The sequence below is a fragment of the Oncorhynchus clarkii genome, chromosome 17, assembly GCF_045791955.1.
Source record: "Oncorhynchus clarkii lewisi isolate Uvic-CL-2024 chromosome 17, UVic_Ocla_1.0, whole genome shotgun sequence".
In the NCBI taxonomy this organism is placed as follows: domain Eukaryota; kingdom Metazoa; phylum Chordata; class Actinopteri; order Salmoniformes; family Salmonidae; genus Oncorhynchus; species Oncorhynchus clarkii.
The window spans coordinates 71,883,774-71,903,056 of record NC_092163.1 but is presented as its reverse complement, the minus strand read 5'-3'; the positions used below and the strand labels follow the sequence as shown (position 1 = coordinate 71,903,056).

The 19,283-nt window shown below is 41.2% G+C and overlaps 1 protein-coding gene across 5 annotated transcripts in view; it reads right to left on the bottom strand.

Moving 5' to 3' along the window:
- Window positions 1-18,784, bottom strand: part of LOC139371368 (transcriptional enhancer factor TEF-5-like) — a 72,080-nt gene extending 53,296 nt beyond the window's left edge. For all 5 annotated transcript variants that reach the window (XM_071111724.1, XM_071111725.1, XM_071111723.1 and 2 more), the window contains exons 1-2: window positions 18,451-18,784; window positions 17,996-18,140 (exon numbers count right to left, since the gene is read on the bottom strand). The gene's annotated coding sequence lies outside the window, so the exon portion shown is untranslated. The remainder of the gene's footprint in view (window positions 1-17,995; window positions 18,141-18,450) is intronic.
- Window positions 18,785-19,283: the final 499 nt, after the last annotated feature.

Genomic DNA, 19,283 nt, shown 5'->3' with positions numbered 1-19,283 from the left:
CCAATCTTTGGAGATTTCAGACGATGCGAAAGAGAGTTTGAACAGGCTAGTAATAGGGTTTGCAACAATTGTGGTGAATTTTTAGAAAGAGAGGGTCCAGATTGTCTAGCCTGGCTGATTTGTAGGGGTCCAGATTTTCAACTCTTTCAGAGCGTCAGCTATCTGGATTTGGGTGAAGGGGAAATGGGGGAGGTTTTGGCAAGTTACTGTGCGGGGTGCAGGGCTGTTGACCGGGGTAGGGTGGAAAGCATGGCCAGCCGTAGAAAAATGCTTATTGAAATTCTCAATTATCGTGGATTTATCGGTGGTGACAGTGTTTCCTAGCCTCAGTGCAGCTGGGAGGACGTGCTCTTATTCTCTATGGACTTTACAGTGTCCCAGAACTTTTTGGAGTTTGTGCTACAGGATGCAAATTTCTGTTTGAAAAAGCCTTTGCTTTCCTAACTGCCTGTGTATATTGGTCCCTAACTTCCCTGAAAAGTTGCATATCACAGGGGCTATTCGATGCTAATGCAGTCAGGATGTTTTTGTGCTGGTCAAGGGCAGTCAGGTCTGGAGTGAACCAAGGGCTATATCTGTTCCTGGTTCTACATTTTTTTAATGGTTATTTAAGATGGTGAGGAAAGTACTTTTAAATAATAACCAGGCATCCTCTACTGACGGAATGAGGTCATTATCCTTCCAGGATACCCGGGGACAGGTTGATTAGAAAGGCCTGCTCGCTGAAGTGTTTTAGGGAGCGTTTGACAGTGATGAGGGGTGGTCATTTGACCACAGACCCATTACAGACGCAGGCAATGAGGCAGTGATCACTGAGATCCTGGTTGAAGACAGCAGAGGTGTATTTAGAGGGCAGGTTGGTCAGGATGATATCTATGAGGGTGCTCATATTTACAGATTTGGGGTTGTACCTGGTAGGTTCATTGATAATTTGTGTGAGACTGAGGGCATCTAGCTTAGATTGTAGGACGGCCGGGGTGTTAAGCATGTCTCAGTTTAAGTCACCTAACAGTACGAGCTCTGAAGATAGATGGGAGGCATTCAATTCACATATGGTGTACAGGTCACATCTGGGGGCAGAGGTGGTCTATAACTAGTGGCAACGGTGAGAGACTTGTTTCTGGAAAGGTGGATTTTTAGAAGTAGAAGCTCGAATAGTTTGGGCACAAACCTGGATAGTATGACAGAACTCTGCAGGCTCTCTCTGCAGTAGATTGCAACTCCGACCCTTTTGGCAGTTCTATCTTGCCGGAAAATGTTATAGTTAGGGATGGAAATTTCTGGATTTTTGGTGGCCTTCCTAAGCCAGGATTCAGACACGGCTAGGAAATCTGGGTTGGCAGAGTGTGCTAAAGCAGTGACTAAAACAAACTTACGGGGAGGCTTCTAATATTAACATGCATTAAACCAAGGCTTTTACGGTTACAGTGCGTTCGGAACAGAGAGTAAAAGGAACAGGTTTCTGGGCGTGGAAGAATAGATTCAAGGCATAATGTACAGTACAGACAAGGGTATGGTAGGATGTGAATACAGTGTAGGTAAACCTAGGCATTGAGTGACGATGAGAGAGGTGTTGTCTCTAGAGACACCATTTAAACCAGGTGACGTCACCGCATGTGTGGGAGGTGAAACAAAAGGGCTAGCTAGCTAAGGCATATTCAGCAGGGCTGGAGTCTCTACAGTGAAGTAAGACAATAATCACTCACCATAACAGCAATGACATATTGACATTAGGGAGAGGCATGCATAGCCGAGTGATTATAGGGACCAGTGGGAAGCTAGGCAAGCTGGAAACACGGCGATTCAAACAGCTAGCAGACCGGGGCTAGCAGGCTAGCAGAAGGGCCTTAGGGGGACGTCGTGACGGAAGAAGTCTGTTGTAGCCCCCTCGAACGGTTACATCGGCAGATCAGTCTAGCAGAAGGGCCTTAGGGGGATGTCGGCAGATCAGTCGTGTTGGATTGGCAGGGCTCCGTGTAGGCAGCAAAAGGCTCCAGGCCAATTGGCAAAATAGGTATTGTAACCCAAGAAATTGGATGAATGTCCTCTTCAGCTAACAGTCCAATATGTTCTAGACAGCTTACGAGCCCCGGTTATCAGGCTAATGGATGGGCCTTCAGGGGACGTTGCGACAGAGGAGCCTGTTGAAACCCCTCAGGCGGATAACGTCGGTAGCCCAGTCGTGGTGGAATCGGCGGGGCTTCGTGTCGCCAATAAAAGGGGTCCAGACCAATCGGCAAAAAATGTATTGTAGCCTAAGGATTGGCTGATGGACCTCTTCAGCTAGCCAGGAGATGGGCCTAGCATGAGGCTAGTTCCAGGCTCACTGGTGCTTGCTTTGGGACAGAGACTTTAGCCAAGGGGTAGTAACTTGGATAGCAGCTAGCTAGCTGCGCTGATCCAGGTGAAAAGGTTCAGAGCTTGCGGTAGGAAACCGGAGATGTGGAGAAAAAGCAGTCCGGTATGCTCTGGGTTGAATTGCGCTGTGCAGACTGGCAGGAGTTGACCAGGCAAAGGTTAGCTAATGACCACTAGCATTGGCTAACTGACTATTAGCTGGTAGCTAGTTAGCTGGCTAGCTTCTGTTGGGGGTTCCGGTTCTAAAGTATAGAAAATAGCAGATCCATACCACATTGGGTGAGGCGGGCTGCAGGAGAGTATGTTGAAACGGAGGTTAAAATTATATACGAAAGGGGAAAAAAACATATATACACGGGACACGACAAGACGAAGACGTCTGAACTGCTACGCCATCTTGGATGACAAGCTCTGCATGGTGTGATGTGTAATGAAACTAGGGTGCGCATGCACTGGGTAAAACATGTCTTTTTTGGAGTGGGGGGGGGGGGTGTTTCTTTGTGACCATCTGGTGATGTCTCTGGGACAAACCGGGAACTGGACAAAAACCTCCAATGGACCATGACACTTCCTGATGACACATTATTGTTTGCAGGGAAAAAGGGTGGCAGGTAGTCTAGTGGTTTAGAGTGTTGGGCCAGTAACTGTATGGTTGCTGGTTTGAATCTGGAGCTGGCAAAGTGGACTATCTGTGGCTGTGCCCTTGAGCAAGGCACTTAACCCTAGTTGCTCTAGATAAGAGTGTCAACTAAACAACTAAAACATGGTACATTTTGGTGGACTGCATGGTCTTCCCTCCCATTTATTCATAATGCTTTTAGTCAGATTGTTCCTGTGTGTCAGAATGCAGGCATTGTTAGGACTGCTGTTGCAGCTGGGACACTTGCTGGTGAGGGAGAGATGACCCCTGAGGTCAGACCCAAAGTGCTGCACAACCCATCTTTCACCAATACTAGACAGACAGACAGACAGACAGATAGACAGACAGACAGACAGACAGACAGACCGTCCAGATTTATCTCTCTTTCTGCACACAATCCCCTAAAATAAATCCTCATTCTCATGGCTGAAGGGCATATTCTCAAACACAATTACACACAGATGCTCATTCTCTCTCTTTCTCGGAGACACCCACACACTACGGGCCTCACAAACACACACTTGACGAAGAGAACAACAGGACTTGGCGATTGAAGGAGCAGCTGCTCTCTTAGGTCAGATTACAGTTACAGTAAACATTTTTGACTCTCTTGACAGGGCTGGAGACACTGCCTTACCCTTGACCAGCCCACACTCACAGACACACACAGACACAGATACACACTCTTGCTCTTCCTCTCTCTAATCAAAGGCAGCTTATTTTACCACTGGGTTACAGTACACACACAGGTTTAAATCCATTTAAAAATGTTACATTTCAACAGTTGAAAAGGAAAGTGAGCTGCCTATTGAGTAGCCTAGTCGAGTTTTGCCTCTGAGAGGAAAGAGACGGAGAGAGGGCCAAGACACTGCCAACCCTCCCTCCCTAACTCCCTCCCCTCCTAGACTCCCAAGAGTATGAGAGCCCCATCTCAGAGCACTAGAGGAGCTCTCCCTCCCCCTCCTCTTCCCTCCCCTGTCTGTGTTTGGCCCTAATAAATTCTCTCCAGCTCCTCCAATAACTTCCTCCTACTTCCTCTTTGGCACAGCTCTCAGGAAACAATCAGGGCTGAGGGTGAGAGGAGGGCTGGACGACCAACAGCTCACACAGCAAGAGGCAGAGGGAGGGAAGGGAGATAGAGAGAGGAAAAAGAGAAGGAGAGACAGAGAGAGAGAGAGAGAGAGAGAGAGAGAGAGAGAGAGAGAGAGTAGGGAAAAGAGAGAGTGAGGCAGAAAGAGAGAGAGGGTAGAGGGGCTTATATTTATAGTCAGTAAGGCAGTTCACAGCTTGATACCATTTCGAATTCCCCCAAAAAGGCATGTTTGAGATGGAAAAGTCTGAAATCAAACAACATATTTCCAAGTCTGACAGAAGGAGATATAACATTTCAATCTTTCACAATCTGCCTTGACACATGAAAAAAGTATTCCTTGAAGTACAAAACATCAAGCCAGGGCCTGAATGGGGCAGTAATTGACGAATAGCAGCAGGTAGCCTAGCGGTTAAGAGCATTGAGAACGAAAAGTCACTGGTTTGAATCCCCAGGCCGGCAAGGTATAAAAATCGGCCGTTCTGCCCATGGGCAAGACAGTTAACCCCCAACAACAACTGCTCCCTGGGCACTGATGACGTGGACCTCAATTAAGGCACCTCTCTGATTCAGAGGTTGGTTGAAGGTATTCAGATGTGTAACTGACTAGGTATACCCCTTTCCTAGTACAACACAGACTAGGGTCTACCTCAGTGTCTTTTATTTGATTTTAGTCATTTAGCAAACACACATATCTAGAGCAACTTAAATGTGCAATTAGGGTTAAGTGCCTTGCTCAAGGGCACATCTACAGATTTTTCACCTAGTCGGCACGGGGATTCAAACCAGCGACCTTTCGGTTACTGCCCCCTCTTAACCGCTTGGCTACCTACGGGCCCCATGGAGTAAAGCCTTAATCTGGCCCACAAACAGAGGAAAGACTGACAAAGCAGAGAACGCCAGACTGCTTCTTTTACAGCCTGATTCAGCAGTTTAATCTGACATTTTCCAGGGAGCGTTGCAGAGCAGTCATCCTCTCCTCCTAGCCTGAGTTGGTCATTCTGTGGTGAGACCAGCGGTTTGGTGCCCTAATCTGTGAAACTTTTACGACATGTGTAATTTATGCACAAGTATACACGCTAATAAGGCCACTCATCTACCCATATCAATTATGGAGTCTGGCTACATAGCTAAGATGTGGTATTTGCATCGCAAGAACAATAAGGAGGTTGAGAAGAGAGAGGGGTTTTTAATAAATAAAGGAACAAACTTTCAAACCCAAACCCAGAGGTGATCATCATTTTAAAATGACTTCACAGCCTTTGATTAGCCTAGAACTCTTTTAACAGACAAATCATGTTGATCCTTTAAACAACACTTCTAGACAAGTATGATGCTTAGTATGGTCTAAATTGTTCAGTAAGTGTGTGGTTTGGTTTTAAAGGGGTCGTCCTCCAAATCCACACTCTGAAGGTAGGGACTAAGAGCAAGGCTTCGTATGAGTGAGTGCCCCTTAAAGTCAATGGAGAACCACTCCAACACAATGGCCACACACATCAGGCATAGGACTAGATCCCATATAGCCATGCCCAGATTGTTGCCTCCGTCATTTATAATGAACACCAGCTAGAAATCCAAACTAACAAAAAGATGCATACTCTCCTGTTCACTGCTATATGAAGCATGGGTCATTGGGCCCACAGAGTTCTGTTGTCATTTTCTGGATACGTACATTAGAGATTTGGAGCTGGTCGCAACAAGAGCAACCAAAATTTTTAGCCATTTGGGACAAACAGACACAAAGGCTTTCCTGTTCTAGGTCACTCCCAAGCGCCTCCATTGAGTAGTCGGGGAGGCCAGAAGTCTTATCTGTTAGATAGGACCTTGCTGAATTTGGAGAATATGTAAACAAGCCCATGCACTCAATGCATTAACTTTAATCAAATGTTGATTAATGGTATTGTAATTAGGCTACTAAGACACAGTAATTGCTGAGGGGTACATTGAATTGGACTCTGGAAAAAAGGATAGCATCAAATACAGTATGTTTATAACCAAATCACTGGGCTGTAGCCCGTTCCTGCAGGCAAATGACCTCGTGGCCTCATGGGTGGAATGTTATTAATATTTTTCAGAATTTCATAATAAAAAAATTTAAAAAATGAAACACAACGAAAATCCTGTGTTTCTATGTGAAACAGTTTTGTTATGCACTATTTATACAAAAGTATGTGGACACCCCTTCAAATGTATGGATTCATCTATTTTAGCCATACCTGTTGCTGACAAGTGTACAAAATGACGTTAAATCAACTCATTTTAAGGGGTGTCCACAAACCTTTGCATATATAGTAGAGGTCGACCAATTAATCGGAATGGCCGATTAATTAGGGCCGATTTCAAGTTTTCATAACAATCGGAAATGGGGATTTTTGGGTGCCGATTTATTTTATTTTATTAAAAAAATAATAATAATTATACATTTATTTAACTAGGCAAGTCAGTTAAGAACACATTCTTATTTTAAATGACGGGCTAGGAACGGTGGGTTAACTGCCTCGTTCAGGGGCTTTTTCACCTTGTCAGCTCAGGGGATCCAATCTTACAACCTTACAGTTAACTAGTCCAACGCAATAACGACCTGCCTCTCTCTCGTTGGAACTCCACAAGGAGACTGACTGCCTGTTACGCGAATGCAGTAAGCCAAGGTAAGTTGCTAGCTAGCATTAAACTTATCTTATAAAAAACAATCAATCATAATCACTAGTTAACTACACATGGTTGATGATATTACTAGATATTAGTGTGTCCTGCGTTGTGTAACGAATGTGAAATAGTTAGCGGTGGTGCGCGCTAAATAGCGTTTCAATCGGTGACGTCACTTGCTCTGAGACCTTGAAGTAGTGGTTCCCCTTGCTCTGCAAGGGCCGCGGCTTTTGTGGAGCGATGGGTAACGATCCTTCGTGGGTGACTGTTGTTGATGTGTGCAGAGGAGCCCGGGTATGGGCGAGGGGACGGTTAATAGTTATACTATTACATTGATGCTGTTGACCCGGATCACTGGTTGCTGCGGAAAAGGAGGAGGTCAAAAGGGGGGTGAGTGTAACGGATGTGAAATAGTTAGTGGTGGTGCGAGCTAAATAGCGTTTAAATCGGTGACGTCACTTGCTCTGAGACCTTGAAGTAGTGGTTCCCCTTGCTCCATGGGTAACGATGCTTCGTGGGTGACTGTTGTTGATGAGTGCAGAGGGTCCCTGGTTCGCGCCCGGGTATGGGCGAGGGGACGGTTTAAAGTTATACTGTTACAGTTGCATATAATCTGACTGAGCATACAAGCATGCAAGTATCTAAGTATCTGACTGAGTGGTAGGCAGAAGCAGGCTCGTAAACATTCATTCAAACAGCACTTTTGTGCGTTTTGCCAACAGCTCTTCGTTGTGCGTCAAGCATTGCGCTGTTTATGACTTCAAGCCTATCAACTCCCGAGATGAGGCTGGTGTAACCGAAGTGAAATGGCTAGCTAGTTAGCGCGCGCTAATAGCATTTCAAACGTCACTCGCTCTGAGCCTTCTAGTAGTTGTTCCCCTTGCTCTTAATGGGTAACGCTGCTTCGAGGGTGGCTGTTGTCGTTGTGTTGCTGGTTCAAGCCCAGGGAGGAGCGAGGGGAGGGACGGAAGCTATACTGTTACACTGGCAATACTAAAGTGCCTATAAGAACATCTAATAGTCAAAGGTTAATGAAATACAAATGGTATAGAGGGAAATAGTCCTATAATTCCTATAATAACTACAACCTAAAACTTCTTACCTGGGAATATTGAAGACTCATGTTAAAAGGAACCACCAGCTTTCATATGTTCTCATGTTCTGAGCAAGGAAATTAAACGTTAGCATTCTTACATAGCACATATTGCACTTTTACTTTCTTCTCCAACACTTTGTTTTTACATTATTTGAACCAAATTGAACATGTTTCATTATTTACTTGAGGCTAAATTGATTTTATTGATGTATTATATTAAGTTAAAATAAGTGTTCATTCAGTATTGTTGTAATTGTCATTATTACAAATACAAATATAAAAAATTGTCTGATTAATCGGTATCGGCTTTTTTCGGCCTCCAATAATTGGTATCGGTATTGAAAAATCATAATCGGTCGACCTCTAATATATAGTATACAGTTGAAGTCAGAAGTTTACATACAGCTTAGCCAAATACATTTAAACTCGTTTTTCACAATTCCTGACATTTAATCCAAGTAAAAATGCCCTGTCTTAGGTAGATTAGGATCACCACTTTATTTTAAGAATGTGAAATGTCAGAATAATAGTAGAGAGAATGATTTATTTCAGCTTTTATTTATTTCATCACATTCCCATTGGGTCAGAAGTTTACATACACTCAATTAGTATTAGGTAACATTGCCTTTAAATTGTTTAACTTGGGTCAAACATTTCAGGTAGCCTTCCACAAGCTTCCCACAATAAGTTGGGTGAATTTTGGCCCATTCCTCCTGACAGAGCTGGTGTAACTGAGTCAGGTTTGTTGGCCTCCTTGCATGCACAGGCTTTTTCAGTTCTGCCGACACATTTTTCTATAGGATTGAGGTCAGGGCTTTGTGATGGCCACTCCAACACCTTGACTTTGTTGTCCTTAAGCCATTTGCCACAACTTTGAAAGTATGCTTGGGGTCATTTTCCATTTGGAAAACCCATTTGCGACCAAGCTTTAACTTCCTGATTGATGTCTTGAGATGTTGCTTCAATAAATACACATAATTTTCCATCCTCATGATGCCATCTATTTTGTGAAGTGCACCAGTCCATCCTGCAGCAAAGCACCCCCACAACATGATGCTGCCACCCCCGTGTTTCACGGTTGGGATGGTGATCTTCGGCTTGCAAGCCTCCCCCTTTTTCCTCCAAACATAACAGTGGTCATTATGGTCAAACAGTTAAATTTTTCTTTCATCAGACCAGAGGAGATTTCTCCAAAAAGTATGATCTTTGTCCCCATGTGCAGTTGCAAACCGTAGTCTGGCTTTTTTTATGGCGGTTATGGAGCAGTGGCTTCCTCCTTGATGAGAGGCCTTTCAGGATTTGTCAATATCAGACTCGTTTTACTGTGGATATAGATACTTTTGTACCGGTTTCTTCCAGCGTCTTCACAAGGTCTTTGCTGATGTTCTGGGATTGATTTGCATTTTTCGCACCAAAGTACGTTCATCTCTAGGAGACAGAACACGTCTCCTTCCTGAGCGGTATGACGGCAGCGTGGTCCCATGGTGTTTATACTTGCGCACTATTGTTTGTACAGATGAACATGGTACCTTCAGGCATTTGGAAATTGCTCCCAATGATGAACCAGACTTGTGGAGGTCTACAATGTTTTTCTGAGGTCTTGGCTGATTTCTTTTGATTTTCCCATGATGCCTTGAAATACATCCACAGGTACACCTCCAATTGACTCAAATGATGTCAATTAGCCTATCAGAAGCTTCTAAAGCCATGACATACTTTTCTGTAATTTTTCCAAGCTGTTTAAAGGCACAGTCAACTTAGTGGATGTAAACTTCTGACCCACTGGAATTGTGATAGAGTGAATTAATTATAAGTGAAATAATCTGCCTGTAAACAATTGTTGGAAAAATGACTTGTGTCATGCACAAAGTAGATGTCCTAACCAACTTGCCAAAACTATAGTTTGTTAACAAGAAATTTGTGGAGTGGTTGAAAAACAAGTTTTAATGACTCCAACCTAAGTGTATGTAAACTTCTGACTTCAACTGTATATACGTTGTAATGTTGGGATGCAAACTTAGAATTGAATACATTTAAACTCTATACCTGACATGGTACAGGTGTCTTCTTTTAAGCCCATAACCATGTGTGAGAGGTGTATACTTTTGTTTCAAAGTAGATTTGTTAACGACTACCAAGAAACACTGTGTGATCCTGATTTAGCCCATTGCAGTAAAAGGTTAAATTAAGCTTCCCAAATTAATATCCTTAATGATACAACTAATATGCACTCTTGAGGCCTGAGTTAGATGTTATACCATCTTGTAAAAGCCAGTTTGCTCTGAGGCTCTATCTGTGTGTTTGCAACAGTCACAAGTGGTATTTGTTCAGACCTCTGTTGACAGAAAGGTAAGTGCCACCATTTGGAAGACCACTTCTGGGGATGGTGCTAAAAGGCAACCAACGTCTGCACAAATGGGTAGAGCTCATTAGTCATTCTTCTGTGGCTTCAACACAAACCAGTGAAGTAGGGTTGTCCCGATAAAAAAAAAACGTGGTCGACCTAGAGTCATGTGTTCTTTCGACACACCCTGTGTTTTAATAAAATCAACTATATGTATGTTACTGGGCTCGTCTGATGCTTTAAGCATACAGTGATTAAATAATTAAGACACACAAATGACTCAATATGGAACCAGAAATCAAGATAGCCTAACCAGAAGAAGATACAAACAGTTCCGACCCTCCTTCTCCCGCTGCTGCTGGCCTTCACAGATTCTGCTGTTGTGCTCCTGTAGTTGCCGGTAGATAATAGGCCACTTTATCTACCGATCTGCGTGCCAGTTATGATTTTGCAACAGTATGCAAATTTTTGTGGAACAGCTTAATTTAATTAACAATAAAGTCTTTGTATCTCAAAATCCTTATCATGTGGTTAATCAAAATTCTAAAAGTAACTTATATTGCCATTAGCAACTATGTAAAAATAGCCTACATAAAGCTAACAAATAAAAACATTGCTGCCTGTAAGTAGAAAATATCCTGATAAAAATAAATAGACTATAAATCACATTGGCTATGCATGGCCTGTCTGCAAGGAACTTGAGGAACTATTGTCATTCTCAATGTATGTAAAAACAGACTTTGTTTTCTTGCTGTTTGAGGTGAAGAAGCTCCACAGTGGTGGTGAGTTAAGATAATCAGAAATAGTATCAGATCCTCAAATGGCAGTTGTGTGAAGTATCTATTTTACTGGGTAACATTAACTTTTACTTTTATTTGCTATTAAGGTATCTTTACTTTTACTCATGAATGACAATTGAGTACTTTTTCCACCACTGCCAAACGGGCACATTTATAGGCCTACATTTGCCAGGTAGCCTAGGCCTACTTCTATGAATAAATCAGGTGCGTGTCCTTACTCAACATTGACAGGAGCACTACAAACAAAATACAATGAATAAATTGACAACTCGTAAATGTTATGAAATAAACCACAAGTGTAGCCTAGGTTGTGCAGTCTGCAAATAACGTGTCCACTCTGACAATGAGAACGGTAAAATACTGTAATAGTAATATATTGAAAGCATTAACATAAATTACCTTAACCAAACAAACATTGTAGATTAGAAGTTATGGTAATTAATGGTAAATGTGATACTGGTGTGCCATCTCCGTGGCCTCCAAAATGGATTAGTCCACTCAGACAGGAATGAATCAGACAGGTGTCTCAGGTGCCATAAAAAAATATATATATATTTGTGACTGCTCGACTAAAAATATCTTGGTCGACCAACAGCCTATCGATCAAACAATCGACCAGTCGACTAAATGGGGTCAGCCCTACAGTGAAGTTGCACTCAAATAGCCAGCAAAGATAGACCTAGAAACAGCCCAGAATCTCTGTAACAAACAACTACCTACTGTATTTTCAAGGAAGGTACATTTCAAAATAGTAGATGAATATAGAAGATGAATAGTAGCACACAAAATATCAAATGTTCAAATGATATGCTGTCTGAGCAAGTTGATTTAAAAAACACAAATATTATAGACTCTGTTTATATTGCAGTACAGAAAATAGCCCATTTTATTCATGACCATTAAAACCACAGTTGTGGCAACATAAAAAAGATTTCCCTGATTACATTGTTAAATTACCCAAGAGAGTGACACATAACGTGTAAAATGCATGAAGATCTGAGTGAATGCCTGGACAGTAGCTGTGTTCTAATTTCATATGAAATAGCCACATCATCACCCCCCAAAGGGCTATTTGACCAAGAAGCAGAGTGATGGAGTGCTGCATCAGATGACCTGGCCTCCACAATCACCCCACCCCAACCCAATTGAGATGGTGTGGGATGAGTTGGACCGCAGACTGAAGGAAAAGCAGCCAAAAAGTGCTCAGCATAAGTGGGACCTCCTTCAAGACTGTTGGAAAAGCATTCCAGGTGAAGCTGGTTTAGAGAATGCCAAGAGTGTGCAAAGCTGTCATCAAGGCAAAGGGTGGATACTTTGAAGAATCTCAAATATAACATATATTTTGATTTGTTTAACACTTTTTGGTTAGTACATGATTCCATGTGTTATTTCACAGTTTTGATCTCTTCACTATTATTCTACAATGTAGAAAATAGTAAAAAATAAAGAAAAACCCTTAAATGAGTAGGTGTGACCAACCTTTTGACTGGTACTGTATATTATCAGCTTTTGCATTGGAAAATGACATGTAGGGCCAGTAGGGCTGGGAAATATCAGGGACATCACGATACGATATTATAACAATACTTATGTGCCAATTTGATATGTATTGCGATTCTCACGATTCTTACAATTCTATATGTATTGCAATTCGATTCTGTGGTTTTATTGCGATTCGATGTTGCTGCAGAAGGCCAAGAGGGAGCCATGAGAAAACAAGTTTTGATCAGTCATGGAAATAAAATGCTAAAGACAAATTGGCTCCCTATTTAAAAAAATAACATGGAGAGCAAGCTATGAAGGAATAATACTGCAGTATGATCTAGGTACAGCCGACTAGAGCAAAAATAATATTGCGATGTTGACAAAACGATACGATATCTCGTCAAAAATAATATCTTCGAGATCTAACTGTATTTTTTATATCTGCACTTAACAGTCTTACCTCCATTCTGTTCTGAAACAAAAGCCCCTGCTCAGTGCTTGTTCACGAACCTGGGATGGAACAGGTTAATTCAATTATTGCTTCAACCGATGGCCTGAGGAACTACAGCAAGGAAAACCAACAAAGAAACGAGTCACTTTAACAGGATATTGTTCAAATAATCTAATAATTGACCAGGAGCCTTAAAGCAGACAGGCAGCTATGGCCTTTTGCCTTAAAAGTAAAGCTGCAAGATGTAAAAAAAATATATATACTTAGCCCATGGAATAGATTCAGAGTGAGTTGCAGTGTTGCAGTTTGTTTGAGAGGAGCTGATTGAGACTGAGAGCAGAGCAAGAGCACTAGCCCACTACTTGCATGTTGCATAAACACACTGAGAACAGAGGATCTGTTACAGCAGCAGATTTACCCTCCTCTTCTCCATCCCCATCTAAAATATCACACCTTCATTCACCAAGGATGCTTCCATTACTTTATTCTATTTCCACATGTTCAGAGAGAAAGTATTTTGGTCCAGGTTTGTAGATATTAAAGGGTATTAAGTGTGATCAATCTTCAATCTCAACTTTCACCCAAGTGTTCACGTTAGATTACAATCAAATGTTATTGGTCACATACACATATTTAGCAGATGTTATTGCGGGTGTAGCGAAGTGCTTGTGTTCCTAGTTCCAACAGTGCAGTAAACAATTCTACCACAGGAAACTGAAATCAACAACATGTAACTTCAAATTATGGTCTGATGGGTTCTGTTTTATAACGGACCACCCAAAATAGGTAAAGACAATACTTTATTCCCCTGGTTTCATTTCACCATGTTTTGCCAGTAAGTGTATAAATTATTAATAACAGCCAAAAAACTGTATTTTACTTGTTTGTGCATGTAGCTCCATTTACTTCACTGTCAAGCCTAAAAAAAGGGTTCCAAAAGGGTTATTCGGCTGTCCCCATAGGGTAACCCTTTTTGGTTCCAGGTATAACCCTTTTTGGATATCCATATAGAACTATATATTGAAAGGGTTGTACATGGAACCAAAAAGGGTTCTGCCTGGCACCAAAAGGGTTCTACTGGAACTCAAAAGGGTTCTATGGGGACTGCCGAATAACCCTATTAGGTTCTAGATAGCACCTTTTTTTTCTAAGAGTGTAGGGTAAAATATGCCTGATAGTTTTTTTGTTTGGTTGCACTATTGGTTGCACTACTGGTTGCACTATTGGTTGCACTACTATGTTACAAAGCAGGCTGAACTATAATATGTGGGCCAGACAGCTTGCTCCCTGGCGTCTGCCATCCAGCACATGTTGATTTTATCCACGAACACCAGACGCGATCAGGACAACCAGGTTGAAATGCCAACTATATTAGCTAGCTAGCTTGCTGTTGCTCGCTAATTTGTCCTGGGATATAAACATTGGGTTGTTATTTTACCTGAAATGCACAAGGTCCTCTACTCTGACAATTAATCCACAGATAAAAGGGTAAACCGGGTTAGTTTCTCGTCATCTCTCCTCCTTCAGGCTTCTTCTTCTTTGGACTTTATATAGCGGTTGGCAACCAACTTTAAGGTGCATTACCACTACCAACTGGACTGGAGAGTGGACCTCAGTTCACCTTTCAATCACCCATGTGGGCATATGCTCCTAAAAAACTATGAGGAGATGGCAGAGGCGTGACTCGCAGCGTGTCAATCCTCACAAATCAAACCAAGTTCTATTTTAGCGACTGGCTACGCAGATGCTCGTTGACGCGCGCAAGCAGTGTGGGTGCAGTGACTGCAGAACATATATGTGTAAATATATATATCGCTCGGACATACCAGTCAGTATCTGGTGTGACCACCATTTGCCTCGTGCAAAGCAACACATCTCCTTCACATAGAGTTGATCAGGCTGTTTATTGTGGCCTGTGGAATGTTGTCCCACTCCTCTTCAATGGCTGTGAGAAGTTGCTGGATATTGGCGAGAACTGGAACACCCTGTCGTACACGTCGATCCACAGCATCCCAATCCCCATGCTCAATGGGTGACATGTCTGGTGAGTCTGCAGGCCATGGAAGAACTGGGACATTTTCAGCATCCAGGAATTGTGTACAGATCATTGCGACATGGGGCTGTGCATTATAATGCTGAAACATGAGGTGATGGCAGTGGATAAATGGCACAACAATGGACCTCAGGATCGCGTCACAGTATCTCTGTGCATTCAAATTGTCATCGATTGTGTTCTTTGTCCATAGCTTATGCCTGCCCATACCATAACCCAACCACTGCCACAGGGCACTCTGTTCACAACATTGACATCAGCAAATGACTCATCCACACGACGCCATTCACGTGTTGTTGTTGTGAGGCCGGTTGGACGTACTGCCAAATTCCCTAAAACGACGTGGGGAGGCAGCGTATGGTAGAGAAATTAACATTTAATTATTTGGCAACAGCTCTGGTGGACATTCCTGCAGTCAGCATGCCAATTGCACGCTCCATCAAAACTTGAGACATCTGTGGCATTGTGTTGTGTGACAAAACTAGTGTGGCTTTTTATTGTCCCCAGCACAAGGTGCACCTGTGTAATGATAATGCTGTTTAATCAGCTTCTTGATATGCCACATCTTTCAGTTGGATAGATTATCATGTCAAAGGAGAAATGGTCACTAACAGAGACATAAACAAATTTGTGCACAAAATTTGAGAAATACGTTTTTTGTGCTTATGTAAAATTTCTGGTATATTTTATTTCAGCTCATGAAACATGAGACCAACACTTTACATGTTGCATTTATATTTTTGTTCAGTGTGATTCACCAGACACACTTCCCTGTTTTAAGGTATAAACTCCAGAGTGGCACAGCGGTCTAAGGCACTGCATCTCAGTGGTGTCACTACAGACACCCTGGTTCGAATCCAGGCTGTATCACAACCGGCTGTAATTGAGAGTCCCATAGGGCGGCGCACAATTGGCACAGCGTCGTCTGGGTTTGGCCAGTGTAGGCTGTCATTAACTGACTTGCCTAGTTAAATATATATATATTTTTTTTTATAAAAACAATTCCAAAAATGTCCCTTCAACCTGTTGACTCTATGTCCCTCTGTCAGAATAAATACTGTTTCCCTATACTGAAACTCATATTGCCACAATGCTCCAACAGACATCACGCACTACACTTACTATATTATAGCTGGAGTACTAGTTCTATTAGGCAACACTTTTATCACAATCTCAACCAAATACTGTATGTCAACTTCAATCTGTACTGGAGACTGTATAGGCAAACACTGGTCTATCTCTTCGAGAGTCAGAGAAGGTGCAACTGTGACTGGGAGTGCCTGCAGTGCTTCAACAACTTGGACTACTCAGTCCATCTGAAAGACTTACAGCTGGGCATCGAGGATGCAGATGACCTGGGACTAGCCTTTGTAACTCTGTATGGATCCATTCTGTCAACTGTGTTCGTATGTCAATTATAAACAAGCCCTAAATTGTGATTTGGTGTGATTGCTTCGTATCGTTTGACCAAATGGTGATTGACTGGCTGTATCTTTCGAGTCGTGTCAAATATTTTGTAATAATCTGTTCTCGTTTCAGAGTGAATGGCTTATTTACCATTTGAATGTAACGTAGGAAAGTTTGACAGTCTGAGATATAACAAAGACACAGAACATGCCTATAATGTCAACCGTAAATGTTAACAGGCTATTAAAATTACGTAGCGAGAAACCTGAAAGACAACATTCTATTTTTTGGCCAAACCTTTTGAATGACACTGAATGTGCTGTAGCATTGTTGTGTACACCTGTTTACACGATTGTTAAGAAAGAACAACAATAATAATTCCTAAGTAAAGCATCGCACAGATTTTTGTATTTCTAATAAGCAAAACTGGAAAAGTCTGTTTACCCAATCTTAACCAACAGTACACCATGAACGTGTGATGCTTGAAGAGGTATTTATACAGTCATACAATTAGAATTAGAATTATAAACAATTTCCATGCATTGAAAATCTTAATATAAGGATTTCCAGTGAAACGTCACTGGTCCCTGTGGAAGAGATGAAGAAAGATCCACAACTCTAAAATACAAACCCCTTACTTAAACATTATTTACCCATACAACAGAAAGGATGGTTGAAAGAAACTGTTGGAAAGAATACGGATTTCTTGAAATAGCGTCAGTAGGCTACCGCGAAATGTTTTGATTAGAAATCTGCACTAATTTGGCTGTCCAAACTGTTATTAAAGTGAGATGATGATGCATCTAATTGTCATGTAGCATACATGTATGGAGCATTGACACAGCGGTAATAGGGGTTTAATCTGAGACTCTAAACTATTGGATGATATAATTTCACAAGTATTAATAAAAATACTACTGTCCATTTGTCAGACTGTTTAGACTGTGGAGTAGTGTCTTGAAACAACATGTAACACACTAGAATCCTTCTCATCAAAGTCAGTAAGGGATACACATAAATTAATAATGCATCATTCATTAAGGCACATCCAAATACAAATGAATACCAAATAAAAAATTAAAACATACATTTAATGTGTTTTGTACAAGAATAGAAAATACTTTCCATGTGTCCTAAGTAAATCTGAAAGTTTGTAGACAACAGTGCGTGTAGAGGGTGTTCTGGTGTGTGTCCTAAAGTTATGATGTGTTATGATATGATTGCTATATTTAGTCTCTGTTGTATATTTAAATATATTATTAACATGCATAAATAACCATGTCAAAATGTAGCAAGATCAGCAGTATAATATGTGTTGCGTGAAACTGAGATTCGTTTTGTCAGTGTTTCCATTTTCTGAAGAAAATAAACTGTAAACCTATATTGAACACATAACATAATAGATTACTGTAATAAGATGAAGAATACGATGAAATAAATGTGTATTCTTGATCTAGGCCTTGTAGCGCGTATATGTTTTTGGTTAATTGACACAATATGTTTTTGGTTACTGAAATGTCAACTTCTAAAGATGCAACAGCAGCTAGCAATATGCATTGGTTGGGGTGCTCGTATATGGCCTCTTCTCTTCGACACAATGTTACCAAATTGGGTGATTCACTTACCTATGGGGTGCAGTAAAACAGCGCGTAAAATATCGAGTTATGTATTCCTCCAATTTGCCTTTTTCTGTCTGTCAATCCTCTGGTATGTAAAGACTTGATTCTTATGGAGAACAAGTTAGGAGGAAAGTGATCAGGATCCAAGCAGCTGTATGAAAAAGAAAGAAAACATGCTTGTTGTCCCATAGTTATGACAAAGAAAGCATTAGCCTACTAACGTCTTATGATTGTCAATGAGTAGAGTCAATAAAGTTAAATCTTAGCAAAGATGTCCTGCACACAAAAAAAGTCACACACAATTTATAAGGCCGATCAATCCGTTATTTTCTTCCTTCCCAAAGGCAAGGAGTTCCATGGAAAAATGCAAAAAATGACAATGATCTGAAAACTTCACCATGAGAGCATGAAAACTTCACCGAAAGCTCTTAAACAAAGGGAACAAATTCATGCTTACTCACCTTTTTTTGGAAGTCACCCCTCCTGACAAAAGCGAAGATAACTTACTTATTTTTATACTATATATATTTTTTGGCGCCTTATAGTTTTCAGTAATATTTCTCCTGGTTTGACAGTGTAAGTGGAATGTTAAGTATGACTTTGGTATGAAATCAATGAACGCACTACACTGGAAAACGAAGAAAAAAACGTTCAAGGAGGAGCCATTGGGTACCGTCAATCAAAATACTTGGGGGCAGTGCCTCCACTCAAATCTCCACCCCCATGACTTTTACTGCAGGATATTCCAGAGAAGTCTTTATCAATATATAATTATTCTTTGAAGTTGCCTTTTGTTCTCTGGCCGTGCCACATAAAATGACAACATGAACTATGCAGTAACATGTTTATAGTATCAGTAAATATCACATGACTTGTTTTGCTCAATGTGAAACTTTCTATGTCTATTATTAGACTACTTTGCTACAAAGCCGGTGGAATAGATAATGCATACAAAATGAAGTGTTATATGAGACCTGTAGGCTACAATTAATAAAGTAATAATAATTACAACAACAATATTAATAATAACACAACAACAACAATAATAATATCATTGTTAACATTTAGTCTAAACAAACATTAAACTTAATCCTTATTATTATTATTATATTACTGTATGTTTCCTGCCGAGGAATTTACACATTCCACTGAAGTAAGGTCGAATATAGGTCGAAAATGTCATTATGCATGTCAAGATTGTCAAACTCCATGATGTAAACCCTTTCAGGTTCGAATTCATGAAATGTTTAAGAAGCTTTCATTTGAACATGTATACCTATTCACATCTGACAAT